Consider the following 14,269-nt stretch of genomic DNA (forward strand, 5'->3'; position numbering starts at 1 on the left):
TGTTGGTCCTGATAGTTTATAATAGACTGACTGCTTCCAATGCTGCTAAAGCCTGCTTTAGATCCTGGTGCTTGCAATGTTCCATTCGAGGAAATTGCTGCCTTTGAGGCTAAAAAGCACTACCTCACTTTAGAACGATAGTGTGAAATTCTCACGGAAGGAAGCTTATTTAACCTCTTCCCCTGCACTCTGTATGTTGGACTCTGACTCTCAAGTTGGATTGTTGTTAAGGATCATCTCTGTTTTTGTTTATATCTCCATCCCACTTTCAAAAAGGCCCCAGTGCTTTGAAGTGGTTTAGAGTCCTTTACCATCCCCCCGCCTATTTGCCTTGCAGTCCTGAATACAGATAGTAGCCTAATGCATAACTTCTGATATCTCATCCTCCTGTGTGCTCAGCTTCCTCAAGGACGATTGGTCCAGCAGCGACCTGACATCATAAAGCTAATGCAAGATGTTGTCTGACATGAGGGCCACTCTGTTGCCTAGCAAGCTGACATCATAAAGCTAAAGCAAGATGTTGTCTGACATGAGGGCCACTCTGTTACCTAGCAAGCAGTAGTATACATTTATCTTGGTAATGAAATGAGTAGCAGGGTAGACAGGATGCCAAACTGAAAACTAAGATGTAAGATGAAAGACATTAGGGCATTTTTTGAGCTTTCCAATTGTGTATGATGGTAAGTTTTAAGCATAAAAAGTCACAACATCACTATTGCTGAACTGGTAGGAATTGGCTAAAATGAAGATGGTAATTATGCTATTCATAGTTTTTATTATTCCCATTAACTGTAGCATAACCCTTCCTCTCTCAACTGATCAGCTGGCTTAATTGCTACTGGTGTACCCTATCGTAAAACAAATGCAGTGAGAAGGGCACACTGCCACTTGGCTGGAAAAATATCTATTTATCTATGTCCTAATGTATGTGCTACAGTTGTTTAGAGAGTGTTAGCACATGAGGCATAGGATTCCGAGAAGTATAGGAGGTTAATAACACAGATTGAGATTTGATTTTCTAATGAGCTGTTGATTTTCACAATTCTACAGACTCCACAGTATTGATCTATTTACCCTAAAATAAACCAGATTTTTGTATTTCTTATAGTAAATGTGCTAACAGTGGACTTTTCCATCTGCAGATTATACTGAATGACCACCAGTGGCAGTGTTTCACAACAGAGTTTCTCTGCAGTGCCGAGACTGAAGAAAGAAAAAAAAAAGTCTTCCGGCATACGGCATCATTTTACCAATTTATACGGTAAGCAAAAATCGCAATCATTCCTTTTAGGCATTGAAAAGACGTTCACAGCATCAGAATGTCCTCACTACCTTATAGGCGGAGCCTGTGCCTGAATAGAATTTGTGTCAAGATTGAAGTAATATGGATCACATTGTGTTGGTCCTGATAGTTTATAATAGACTGACTGCTTCCAATGCTACTAAAGCCTGCTTTAGATCCTGGTGCTTGCAATGTTCCATTCGAGGAAATTGCTGCCTTTGAGGCTAAAAAGCACTACCTCACTTTAGAACGATAGTGTGAAATTCTCACGGAAGGAAGCTTATTTAACCTCTTCCCCTGCACTCTGTATGTTGGACTCTGACTCTCAAGTTGGATTGTTGTTAAGGATCATCTCTGTTTTTGTTTATATCTCCATCCCACTTTCAAAAAGGCCCCAGTGCTTTGAAGTGGTTTAGATTCCTTTACCATCCCCCCGCCTATTTGCCTTGCAGTCCTGAATACAGATAGTAGCCTAATGCATAACTTCTGATATCTCATCCTCCTGTGTGCTCAGCTTCCTCAAGGACGATTGGTCCAGCAGCGACCTGACATCATAAAGCTAATGCAAGATGTTGTCTGACATGAGGGCTACTCTGTTGCCTAGCAAGCTGACATCATAAAGCTAAAGCACGATGTTGTCTGACATGGGGGCCACTCTGTTGCCTAGCAAGCTGACATCATAAAGCTAAAGCAAGATGTTGTCTGACATGAGGGCCACTCTGTTACCTAGCAAGCAGTAGTATACATTTATCTTGGTAATGAAATGAGTAGCAGGGTAGACAGGATGCCAAACTGAAAACTAAGATGTAAGATGAAAGACATTAGGGCATTTTTTGAGCTTTCTAATTGTGTATGATGGTAAGTTTTAAGCATAAAAAGTCACAACATCACTATTGCTGAACTGGTAGGAATTGGCTAAAATGAAGATGGTAATTATGCTATTCATAGTTTTTATTATTCCCATTAACTGTAGCATAACCCTTCCTCTCTCAACTGATCAGCTGGCTTAATTGCTACTGGTGTACCCTATCGTAAAACAAATGCAGTGAGAAGGGCACACTGCCACTTGGCTGGAAAAATATCTATTTATCTATGTCTTAATGTATGTGCTACAGTTGTTTAGAGAGTGTTAGCACATGAGGCATAGGATTCCGAGAAGTATAGGAGGTTAATAACACAAATTGAGATTTGATTTTCTAATGAGCTGTTGATTTTCACAATTCTACAGACTCCACAGTATTGATCTATTTACCCTAAAATAAACCAGATTTTTGTATTTCTTATAGTAAATGTGCTAACAGTGGACTTTTCCATCTGCAGATTATACTGAATGACCACCAGTGGCAGTGTTTCACAACAGAGTTTCTCTGCAGTGCCGAGACTGAAGAAAAAAAAAAAAAAGTCTTCCGGCATACGGCATCATTTTACCAATTTATACGGTAAGCAAAAATCGCAATCATTCCTTTTAGGCATTGAAAAGACGTTCACAGCATCAGAATGTCCTCACTACCTTATAGGCGGAGCCTGTGCCTGAATAGAATTTGTGTCAAGATTGAAGTAATATGGATCACATTGTGTTGGTCCTGATAGTTTATAATAGACTGACTGCTTCCAATGCTACTAAAGCCTGCTTTAGATCCTGGTGCTTGCAATGTTCCATTCGAGGAAATTGCTGCCTTTGAGGCTAAAAAGCACTACCTCACTTTAGAACGATAGTGTGAAATTCTCACGGAAGGAAGCTTATTTAACCTCTTCCCCTGCACTCTGTATGTTGGACTCTGACTCTCAAGTTGGATTGTTGTTAAGGATCATCTCTGTTTTTGTTTATATCTCCATCCCACTTTCAAAAAGGCCACAGTGCTTTGAAGTGGTTTAGATTCCTTTACCATCCCCCCGCCTATTTGCCTTGCAGTCCTGAATACAGATAGTAGCCTAATGCATAACTTCTGATATCTCATCCTCCTGTGTGCTCAGCTTCCTCAAGGACGATTGGTCCAGCAGCGACCTGACATCATAAAGCTAATGCAAGATGTTGTCTGACATGAGGGCTACTCTGTTGCCTAGCAAGCTGACATCATAAAGCTAAAGCACGATGTTGTCTGACATGGGGGCCACTCTGTTGCCTAGCAAGCTGACATCATAAAGCTAAAGCAAGATGTTGTCTGACATGAGGGCCACTCTGTTACCTAGCAAGCAGTAGTATACATTTATCTTGGTAATGAAATGAGTAGCAGGGTAGACAGGATGCCAAACTGAAAACTAAGATGTAAGATGAAAGACATTAGGGCATTTTTTGAGCTTTCTAATTGTGTATGATGGTAAGTTTTAAGCATAAAAAGTCACAACATCACTATTGCTGAACTGGTAGGAATTGGCTAAAATGAAGATGGTAATTATGCTATTCATAGTTTTTATTATTCCCATTAACTGTAGCATAACCCTTCCTCTCTCAACTGATCAGCTGGCTTAATTGCTACTGGTGTACCCTATCGTAAAACAAATGCAGTGAGAAGGGCACACTGCCACTTGGCTGGAAAAATATCTATTTATCTATGTCCTAATGTATGTGCTACAGTTGTTTAGAGAGTGTTAGCACATGAGGCATAGGATTCCGAGAAGTATAGGAGGTTAATAACACAAATTGAGATTTGATTTTCTAATGAGCTGTTGATTTTCACAATTCTACAGACTCCACAGTATTGATCTATTTACCCTAAAATAAACCCGATTTTTGTATTTCTTATAGTAAATGTGCTAACAGTGGACTTTTCCATCTGCAGATTATACTGAATGACCACCAGTGGCAGTGTTTCACAACAGAGTTTCTCTGCAGTGCCGAGACTGAAGAAAAAAAAAAAAAGTCTTCCGGCATACGGCATCATTTTACCAATTTATACGGTAAGCAAAAATCGCAATCATTCCTTTTAGGCATTGAAAAGACGTTCACAGCATCAGAATGTCCTCACTACCTTATAGGCGGAGCCTGTGCCTGAATAGAATTTGTGTCAAGATTGAAGTAATATGGATCACATTGTGTTGGTCCTGATAGTTTATAAAAGACTGACTGCTTCCAATGCTACTAAAGCCTGCTTTAGATCCAGGTGCTTGCAATGTTCCATTCGAGGAAATTGCTGCCTTTGAGGCTAAAAAGCACTACCTCACTTTAGAACGATAGTGTGAAATTCTCACGGAAGGAAGCTTATTTAACCTCTTCCCCTGCACTCTGTATGTTGGACTCTGACTCTCAAGTTGGATTGTTGTTAAGGATCATCTCTGTTTTTGTTTATATCTCCATCCCACTTTCAAAAAGGCCCCAGTGCTTTGAAGTGGTTTAGATTCCTTTACCATCCCCCCGCCTATTTGCCTTGCAGTCCTGAATACAGATAGTAGCCTAATGCATAACTTCTGCTATCTCATCCTCCTGTGTGCTCAGCTTCCTCAAGGACGATTGGTCCAGCAGCGACCTGACATCATAAAGCTAATGCAAGATGTTGTCTGACATGAGGGCTACTCTGTTGCCTAGCAAGCTGACATCATAAAGCTAAAGCACGATGTTGTCTGACATGGGGGCCACTCTGTTGCCTAGCAAGCTGACATCATAAAGCTAAAGCAAGATGTTGTCTGACATGAGGGCCACTCTGTTACCTAGCAAGCAGTAGTATACATTTATCTTGGTAATGAAATGAGTAGCAGGGTAGACAGGATGCCAAACTGAAAACTAAGATGAAAGACATTAGGGCATTTTTTGAGCTTTCTAATTGTGTATGATGGTAAGTTTTAAGCATAAAAAGTTACAACATCACTATTGCTGAACTGGTAGGAATTGGCTAAAATGAAGATGGTAATTATGCTATTCATAGTTTTTATTATTCCCATTAACTGTAGCATAACCCTTCCTCTCTCAACTGATCAGCTGGCTTAATTGCTACTGGTGTACCCTATCGTAAAACAAATGCAGTGAGAAGGGCACACTGCCACTTGGCTGGAAAAATATCTATTTATCTATGTCCTAATGTATGTGCTACAGTTGTTTAGAGAGTGTTAACACATGAGGCATAGGATTCCGAGAAGTATAGGAGGTTAATAACACAAATTGAGATTTGATTTTCTAATGAGCTGTTGATTTTCACAATTCTACAGACTCCACAGTATTGATCTATTTACCCTAAAATAAACCAGATTTTTGTATTTCTTATAGTAAATGTGCTAACAGTGGACTTTTCCATCTGCAGATTATACTGAATGACCACCAGTGGCAGTGTTTCACAACAGAGTTTCTCTGCAGTGCCGAGACTGAAGAAAAAAAAAAAAAAGTCTTCCGGCATACGGCATCATTTTACCAATTTATACGGTAAGCAAAAATCGCAATCATTCCTTTTAGGCATTGAAAAGACGTTCACAGCATCAGAATGTCCTCACTACCTTATAGGCGGAGCCTGTGCCTGAATAGAATTTGTGTCAAGATTGAAGTAATATGGATCACATTGTGTTGGTCCTGATAGTTTATAATAGACTGACTGCTTCCAATGCTACTAAAGCCTGCTTTAGATCCTGGTGCTTGCAATGTTCCATTCGAGGAAATTGCTGCCTTTGAGGCTAAAAAGCACTACCTCACTTTAGAACGATAGTGTGAAATTCTCACGGAAGGAAGCTTATTTAACCTCTTCCCCTGCACTCTGTATGTTGGACTCTGACTCTCAAGTTGGATTGTTGTTAAGGATCATCTCTGTTTTTGTTTATATCTCCATCCCACTTTCAAAAAGGCCCCAGTGCTTTGAAGTGGTTTAGATTCCTTTACCATCCCCCCGCCTATTTGCCTTGCAGTCCTGAATACAGATAGTAGCCTAATGCATAACTTCTGATATCTCATCCTCCTGTGTGCTCAGCTTCCTCAAGGACGATTGGTCCAGCAGCGACCTGACATCATAAAGCTAATGCAAGATGTTGTCTGACATGAGGGCTACTCTGTTGCCTAGCAAGCTGACATCATAAAGCTAAAGCACGATGTTGTCTGACATGGGGGCCACTCTGTTGCCTAGCAAGCTGACATCATAAAGCTAAAGCAAGATGTTGTCTGACATGAGGGCCACTCTGTTACCTAGCAAGCAGTAGTATACATTTATCTTGGTAATGAAATGAGTAGCAGGGTAGACAGGATGCCAAACTGAAAACTAAGATGTAAGATGAAAGACATTAGGGCATTTTTTGAGCTTTCTAATTGTGTATGATGGTAAGTTTTAAGCATAAAAAGTCACAACATCACTATTGCTGAACTGGTAGGAATTGGCTAAAATGAAGATGGTAATTATGCTATTCATAGTTTTTATTATTCCCATTAACTGTAGCATAACCCTTCCTCTCTCAACTGATCAGCTGGCTTAATTGCTACTGGTGTACCCTATCGTAAAACAAATGCAGTGAGAAGGGCACACTGCCACTTGGCTGGAAAAATATCTATTTATCTATGTCCTAATGTATGTGCTACAGTTGTTTAGAGAGTGTTAGCACATGAGGCATAGGATTCCGAGAAGTATAGGAGGTTAATAACACAAATTGAGATTTGATTTTCTAATGAGCTGTTGATTTTCACAATTCTACAGACTCCACAGTATTGATCTATTTACCCTAAAATAAACCCGATTTTTGTATTTCTTATAGTAAATGTGCTAACAGTGGACTTTTCCATCTGCAGATTATACTGAATGACCACCAGTGGCAGTGTTTCACAACAGAGTTTCTCTGCAGTGCCGAGACTGAAGAAAAAAAAAAAAAGTCTTCCGGCATACGGCATCATTTTACCAATTTATACGGTAAGCAAAAATCGCAATCATTCCTTTTAGGCATTGAAAAGACGTTCACAGCATCAGAATGTCCTCACTACCTTATAGGCGGAGCCTGTGCCTGAATAGAATTTGTGTCAAGATTGAAGTAATATGGATCACATTGTGTTGGTCCTGATAGTTTATAAAAGACTGACTGCTTCCAATGCTACTAAAGCCTGCTTTAGATCCAGGTGCTTGCAATGTTCCATTCGAGGAAATTGCTGCCTTTGAGGCTAAAAAGCACTACCTCACTTTAGAACGATAGTGTGAAATTCTCACGGAAGGAAGCTTATTTAACCTCTTCCCCTGCACTCTGTATGTTGGACTCTGACTCTCAAGTTGGATTGTTGTTAAGGATCATCTCTGTTTTTGTTTATATCTCCATCCCACTTTCAAAAAGGCCCCAGTGCTTTGAAGTGGTTTAGATTCTTTTACCATCCCCCCGCCTATTTGCCTTGCAGTCCTGAATACAGATAGTAGCCTAATGCATAACTTCTGATATCTCATCCTCCTGTGTGCTCAGCTTCCTCAAGGACGATTGGTCCAGCAGCGACCTGACATCATAAAGCTAATGCAAGATGTTGTCTGACATGAGGGCTACTCTGTTGCCTAGCAAGCTGACATCATAAAGCTAAAGCACGATGTTGTCTGACATGGGGGCCACTCTGTTGCCTAGCAAGCTGACATCATAAAGCTAAAGCAAGATGTTGTCTGACATGAGGGCCACTCTGTTACCTAGCAAGCAGTAGTATACATTTATCTTGGTAATGAAATGAGTAGCAGGGTAGACAGGATGCCAAACTGAAAACTAAGATGAAAGACATTAGGGCATTTTTTGAGCTTTCTAATTGTGTATGATGGTAAGTTTTAAGCATAAAAAGTTACAACATCACTATTGCTGAACTGGTAGGAATTGGCTAAAATGAAGATGGTAATTATGCTATTCATAGTTTTTATTATTCCCATTAACTGTAGCATAACCCTTCCTCTCTCAACTGATCAGCTGGCTTAATTGCTACTGGTGTACCCTATCGTAAAACAAATGCAGTGAGAAGGGCACACTGCCACTTGGCTGGAAAAATATCTATTTATCTATGTCCTAATGTATGTGCTACAGTTGTTTAGAGAGTGTTAGCACATGAGGCATAGGATTCCGAGAAGTATAGGAGGTTAATAACACAAATTGAGATTTGATTTTCTAATGAGCTGTTGATTTTCACAATTCTACAGACTCCACAGTATTGATCTATTTACCCTAAAATAAACCAGATTTTTGTATTTCTTATAGTAAATGTGCTAACAGTGGACTTTTCCATCTGCAGATTATACTGAATGACCACCAGTGGCAGTGTTTCACAACAGAGTTTCTCTGCAGTGCCGAGACTGAAGAAAAAAAAAAAAAAGTCTTCCGGCATACGGCATCATTTTACCAATTTATACGGTAAGCAAAAATCGCAATCATTCCTTTTAGGCATTGAAAAGACGTTCACAGCATCAGAATGTCCTCACTACCTTATAGGCGGAGCCTGTGCCTGAATAGAATTTGTGTCAAGATTGAAGTAATATGGATCACATTGTGTTGGTCCTGATAGTTTATAATAGACTGACTGCTTCCAATGCTACTAAAGCCTGCTTTAGATCCTGGTGCTTGCAATGTTCCATTCGAGGAAATTGCTGCCTTTGAGGCTAAAAAGCACTACCTCACTTTAGAACGATAGTGTGAAATTCTCACGGAAGGAAGCTTATTTAACCTCTTCCCCTGCACTCTGTATGTTGGACTCTGACTCTCAAGTTGGATTGTTGTTAAGGATCATCTCTGTTTTTGTTTATATCTCCATCCCACTTTCAAAAAGGCCCCAGTGCTTTGAAGTGGTTTAGATTCCTTTACCATCCCCCCGCCTATTTGCCTTGCAGTCCTGAATACAGATAGTAGCCTAATGCATAACTTCTGATATCTCATCCTCCTGTGTGCTCAGCTTCCTCAAGGACGATTGGTCCAGCAGCGACCTGACATCATAAAGCTAATGCAAGATGTTGTCTGACATGAGGGCTACTCTGTTGCCTAGCAAGCTGACATCATAAAGCTAAAGCACGATGTTGTCTGACATGGGGGCCACTCTGTTGCCTAGCAAGCTGACATCATAAAGCTAAAGCAAGATGTTGTCTGACATGAGGGCCACTCTGTTACCTAGCAAGCAGTAGTATACATTTATCTTGGTAATGAAATGAGTAGCAGGGTAGACAGGATGCCAAACTGAAAACTAAGATGTAAGATGAAAGACATTAGGGCATTTTTTGAGCTTTCTAATTGTGTATGATGGTAAGTTTTAAGCATAAAAAGTCACAACATCACTATTGCTGAACTGGTAGGAATTGGCTAAAATGAAGATGGTAATTATGCTATTCATAGTTTTTATTATTCCCATTAACTGTAGCATAACCCTTCCTCTCTCAACTGATCAGCTGGCTTAATTGCTACTGGTGTACCCTATCGTAAAACAAATGCAGTGAGAAGGGCACACTGCCACTTGGCTGGAAAAATATCTATTTATCTATGTCCTAATGTATGTGCTACAGTTGTTTAGAGAGTGTTAGCACATGAGGCATAGGATTCCGAGAAGTATAGGAGGTTAATAACACAAATTGAGATTTGATTTTCTAATGAGCTGTTGATTTTCACAATTCTACAGACTCCACAGTATTGATCTATTTACCCTAAAATAAACCAGATTTTTGTATTTCTTATAGTAAATGTGCTAACAGTGGACTTTTCCATCTGCAGATTATACTGAATGACCACCAGTGGCAGTGTTTCACAACAGAGTTTCTCTGCAGTGCCGAGACTGAAGAAAAAAAAAAAAAAGTCTTCCGGCATACGGCATCATTTTACCAATTTATACGGTAAGCAAAAATCGCAATCATTCCTTTTAGGCATTGAAAAGACGTTCACAGCATCAGAATGTCCTCACTACCTTATAGGCGGAGCCTGTGCCTGAATAGAATTTGTGTCAAGATTGAAGTAATATGGATCACATTGTGTTGGTCCTGATAGTTTATAATAGACTGACTGCTTCCAATGCTACTAAAGCCTGCTTTAGATCCTGGTGCTTGCAATGTTCCATTCGAGGAAATTGCTGCCTTTGAGGCTAAAAAGCACTACCTCACTTTAGAACGATAGTGTGAAATTCTCACGGAAGGAAGCTTATTTAACCTCTTCCCCTGCACTCTGTATGTTGGACTCTGACTCTCAAGTTGGATTGTTGTTAAGGATCATCTCTGTTTTTGTTTATATCTCCATCCCACTTTCAAAAAGGCCACAGTGCTTTGAAGTGGTTTAGATTCCTTTACCATCCCCCCGCCTATTTGCCTTGCAGTCCTGAATACAGATAGTAGCCTAATGCATAACTTCTGATATCTCATCCTCCTGTGTGCTCAGCTTCCTCAAGGACGATTGGTCCAGCAGCGACCTGACATCATAAAGCTAATGCAAGATGTTGTCTGACATGAGGGCTACTCTGTTGCCTAGCAAGCTGACATCATAAAGCTAAAGCACGATGTTGTCTGACATGGGGGCCACTCTGTTGCCTAGCAAGCTGACATCATAAAGCTAAAGCAAGATGTTGTCTGACATGAGGGCCACTCTGTTACCTAGCAAGCAGTAGTATACATTTATCTTGGTAATGAAATGAGTAGCAGGGTAGACAGGATGCCAAACTGAAAACTAAGATGTAAGATGAAAGACATTAGGGCATTTTTTGAGCTTTCTAATTGTGTATGATGGTAAGTTTTAAGCATAAAAAGTCACAACATCACTATTGCTGAACTGGTAGGAATTGGCTAAAATGAAGATGGTAATTATGCTATTCATAGTTTTTATTATTCCCATTAACTGTAGCATAACCCTTCCTCTCTCAACTGATCAGCTGGCTTAATTGCTACTGGTGTACCCTATCGTAAAACAAATGCAGTGAGAAGGGCACACTGCCACTTGGCTGGAAAAATATCTATTTATCTATGTCCTAATGTATGTGCTACAGTTGTTTAGAGAGTGTTAGCACATGAGGCATAGGATTCCGAGAAGTATAGGAGGTTAATAACACAAATTGAGATTAGATTTTCTAATGAGCTGTTGATTTTCACAATTCTACAGACTCCACAGTATTGATCTATTTACCCTAAAATAAACCAGATTTTTGTATTTCTTATAGTAAATGTGCTAACAGTGGACTTTTCCATCTGCAGATTATACTGAATGACCACCAGTGGCAGTGTTTCACAACAGAGTTTCTCTGCAGTGCCGAGACTGAAGAAAAAAAAAAAAAAAGTCTTCCGGCATACGGCATCATTTTACCAATTTATACGGTAAGCAAAAATCGCAATCATTCCTTTTAGGCATTGAAAAGACGTTCACAGCATCAGAATGTCCTCACTACCTTATAGGCGGAGCCTGTGCCTGAATAGAATTTGTGTCAAGATTGAAGTAATATGGATCACATTGTGTTGGTCCTGATAGTTTATAATAGACTGACTGCTTCCAATGCTACTAAAGCCTGCTTTAGATCCAGGTGCTTGCAATGTTCCATTCGAGGAAATTGCTGCCTTTGAGGCTAAAAAGCACTACCTCACTTTAGAACGATAGTGTGAAATTCTCACGGAAGGAAGCTTATTTAACCTCTTCCCCTGCACTCTGTATGTTGGACTCTGATTCTCAAGTTGGATTGTTGTTAAGGATCATCTCTGTTTTTGTTTATATCTCCATCCCACTTTCAAAAAGGCCCCAGTGCTTTGAAGTGGTTTAGATTCCTTAACCATCCCCCCGCCTATTTGCCTTGCAGTCCTGAATACAGATAGTAGCCTAATGCATAACTTCTGATATCTCATCCTCCTGTGTGCTCAGCTTCCTCAAGGACGATTGGTCCAGCAGCGACCTGACATCATAAAGCTAATGCAAGATGTTGTCTGACATGAGGGCCACTCTGTTGCCTAGCAAGCTGACATCATAAAGCTAAAGCAAGATGTTGTCTGACATGAGGGCCACTCTGTTACCTAGCAAGCAGTAGTATACATTTATCTTGGTAATGAAATGAGTAGCAGGGTAGACAGGATGCCAAACTGAAAACTAAGATGTAAGATGAAAGACATTAGGGCATTTTTTGAGCTTTCCAATTGTGTATGATGGTAAGTTTTAAGCATAAAAAGTCACAACATCACTATTGCTGAACTGGTAGGAATTGGCTAAAATGAAGATGGTAATTATGCTATTCATAGTTTTTATTATTCCCATTAACTGTAGCATAACCCTTCCTCTCTCAACTGATCAGCTGGCTTAATTGCTACTGGTGTACCCTATCGTAAAACAAATGCAGTGAGAAGGGCACACTGCCACTTGGCTGGAAAAATATCTATTTATCTATGTCCTAATGTATGTGCTACAGTTGTTTAGAGAGTGTTAGCACATGAGGCATAGGATTCCGAGAAGTATAGGAGGTTAATAACACAAATTGAGATTTGATTTTCTAATGAGCTGTTGATTTTCACAATTCTACAGACTCCACAGTATTGATCTATTTACCCTAAAATAAACCAGATTTTTGTATTTCTTATAGTAAATGTGCTAACAGTGGACTTTTCCATCTGCAGATTATACTGAATGACCACCAGTGGCAGTGTTTCACAACAGAGTTTCTCTGCAGTGCCGAGACTGAAGAAAAAAAAAAAAAAAGTCTTCCGGCATACGGCATCATTTTACAAATTTATACGGTAAGCAAAAATCGCAATCATTCCTTTTAGGCATTGAAAAGACGTTCACAGCATCAGAATGTCCTCACTACCTTATAGGCGGAGCCTGTGCCTGAATAGAATTTGTGTCAAGATTGAAGTAATATGGATCACATTGTGTTGGTCCTGATAGTTTATAATAGACTGACTGCTTCCAATGCTACTAAAGCCTGCTTTAGATCCAGGTGCTTGCAATGTTCCATTCGAGGAAATTGCTGCCTTTGAGGCTAAAAAGCACTACCTCACTTTAGAACGATAGTGTGAAATTCTCACGGAAGGAAGCTTATTTAACCTCTTCCCCTGCACTCTGTATGTTGGACTCTGACTCTCAAGTTGGATTGTTGTTAAGGATCATCTCTGTTTTTGTTTATATCTCCATCCCACTTTCAAAAAGGCCCCAGTGCTTTGAAGTGGTTTAGAGTCCTTTACCATCCCCCCGCCTATTTGCCTTGCAGTCCTGAATACAGATAGTAGCCTAATGCATAACTTCTGATATCTCATCCTCCTGTGTGCTCAGCTTCCTCAAGGACGATTGGTCCAGCAGCGACCTGACATCATAAAGCTAATGCAAGATGTTGTCTGACATGAGGGCTACTCTGTTGCCTAGCAAGCTGACATCATAAAGCTAAAGCACGATGTTGTCTGACATGGGGGCCACTCTGTTGCCTAGCAAGCTGACATCATAAAGCTAAAGCAAGATGTTGTCTGACATGAGGGCCACTCTGTTACCTAGCAAGCAGTAGTATACATTTATCTTGGTAATGAAATGAGTAGCAGGGTAGACAGGATGCCAAACTGAAAACTAAGATGTAAGATGAAAGACATTAGGGCATTTTTTGAGCTTTCTAATTGTGTATGATGGTAAGTTTTAAGCATAAAAAGTCACAACATCACTATTGCTGAACTGGTAGGAATTGGCTAAAATGAAGATGGTAATTATGCTATTCATAGTTTTTATTATTCCCATTAACTGTAGCATAACCCTTCCTCTCTCAACTGATCAGCTGGCTTAATTGCTACTGGTGTACCCTATCGTAAAACAAATGCAGTGAGAAGGGCACACTGCCACTTGGCTGGAAAAATATCTATTTATCTATGTCCTAATGTATGTGCTACAGTTGTTTAGAGAGTGTTAGCACATGAGGCATAGGATTCCGAGAAGTATAGGAGGTTAATAACACAAATTGAGATTTGATTTTCTAATGAGCTGTTGATTTTCACAATTCTACAGACTCCACAGTATTGATCTATTTACCCTAAAATAAACCAGATTTTTGTATTTCTTATAGTAAATGTGCTAACAGTGGACTTTTCCATCTGCAGATTATACTGAATGACCACCAGTGGCAGTGTTTCACAACAGAGTTTCTCTGCAGTGCCGAGACTG

Source organism: Triturus cristatus, chromosome 12, assembly GCF_964204655.1.
Source record: "Triturus cristatus chromosome 12, aTriCri1.1, whole genome shotgun sequence".
Taxonomy (NCBI): Eukaryota; Metazoa; Chordata; class Amphibia; order Caudata; family Salamandridae; genus Triturus; species Triturus cristatus.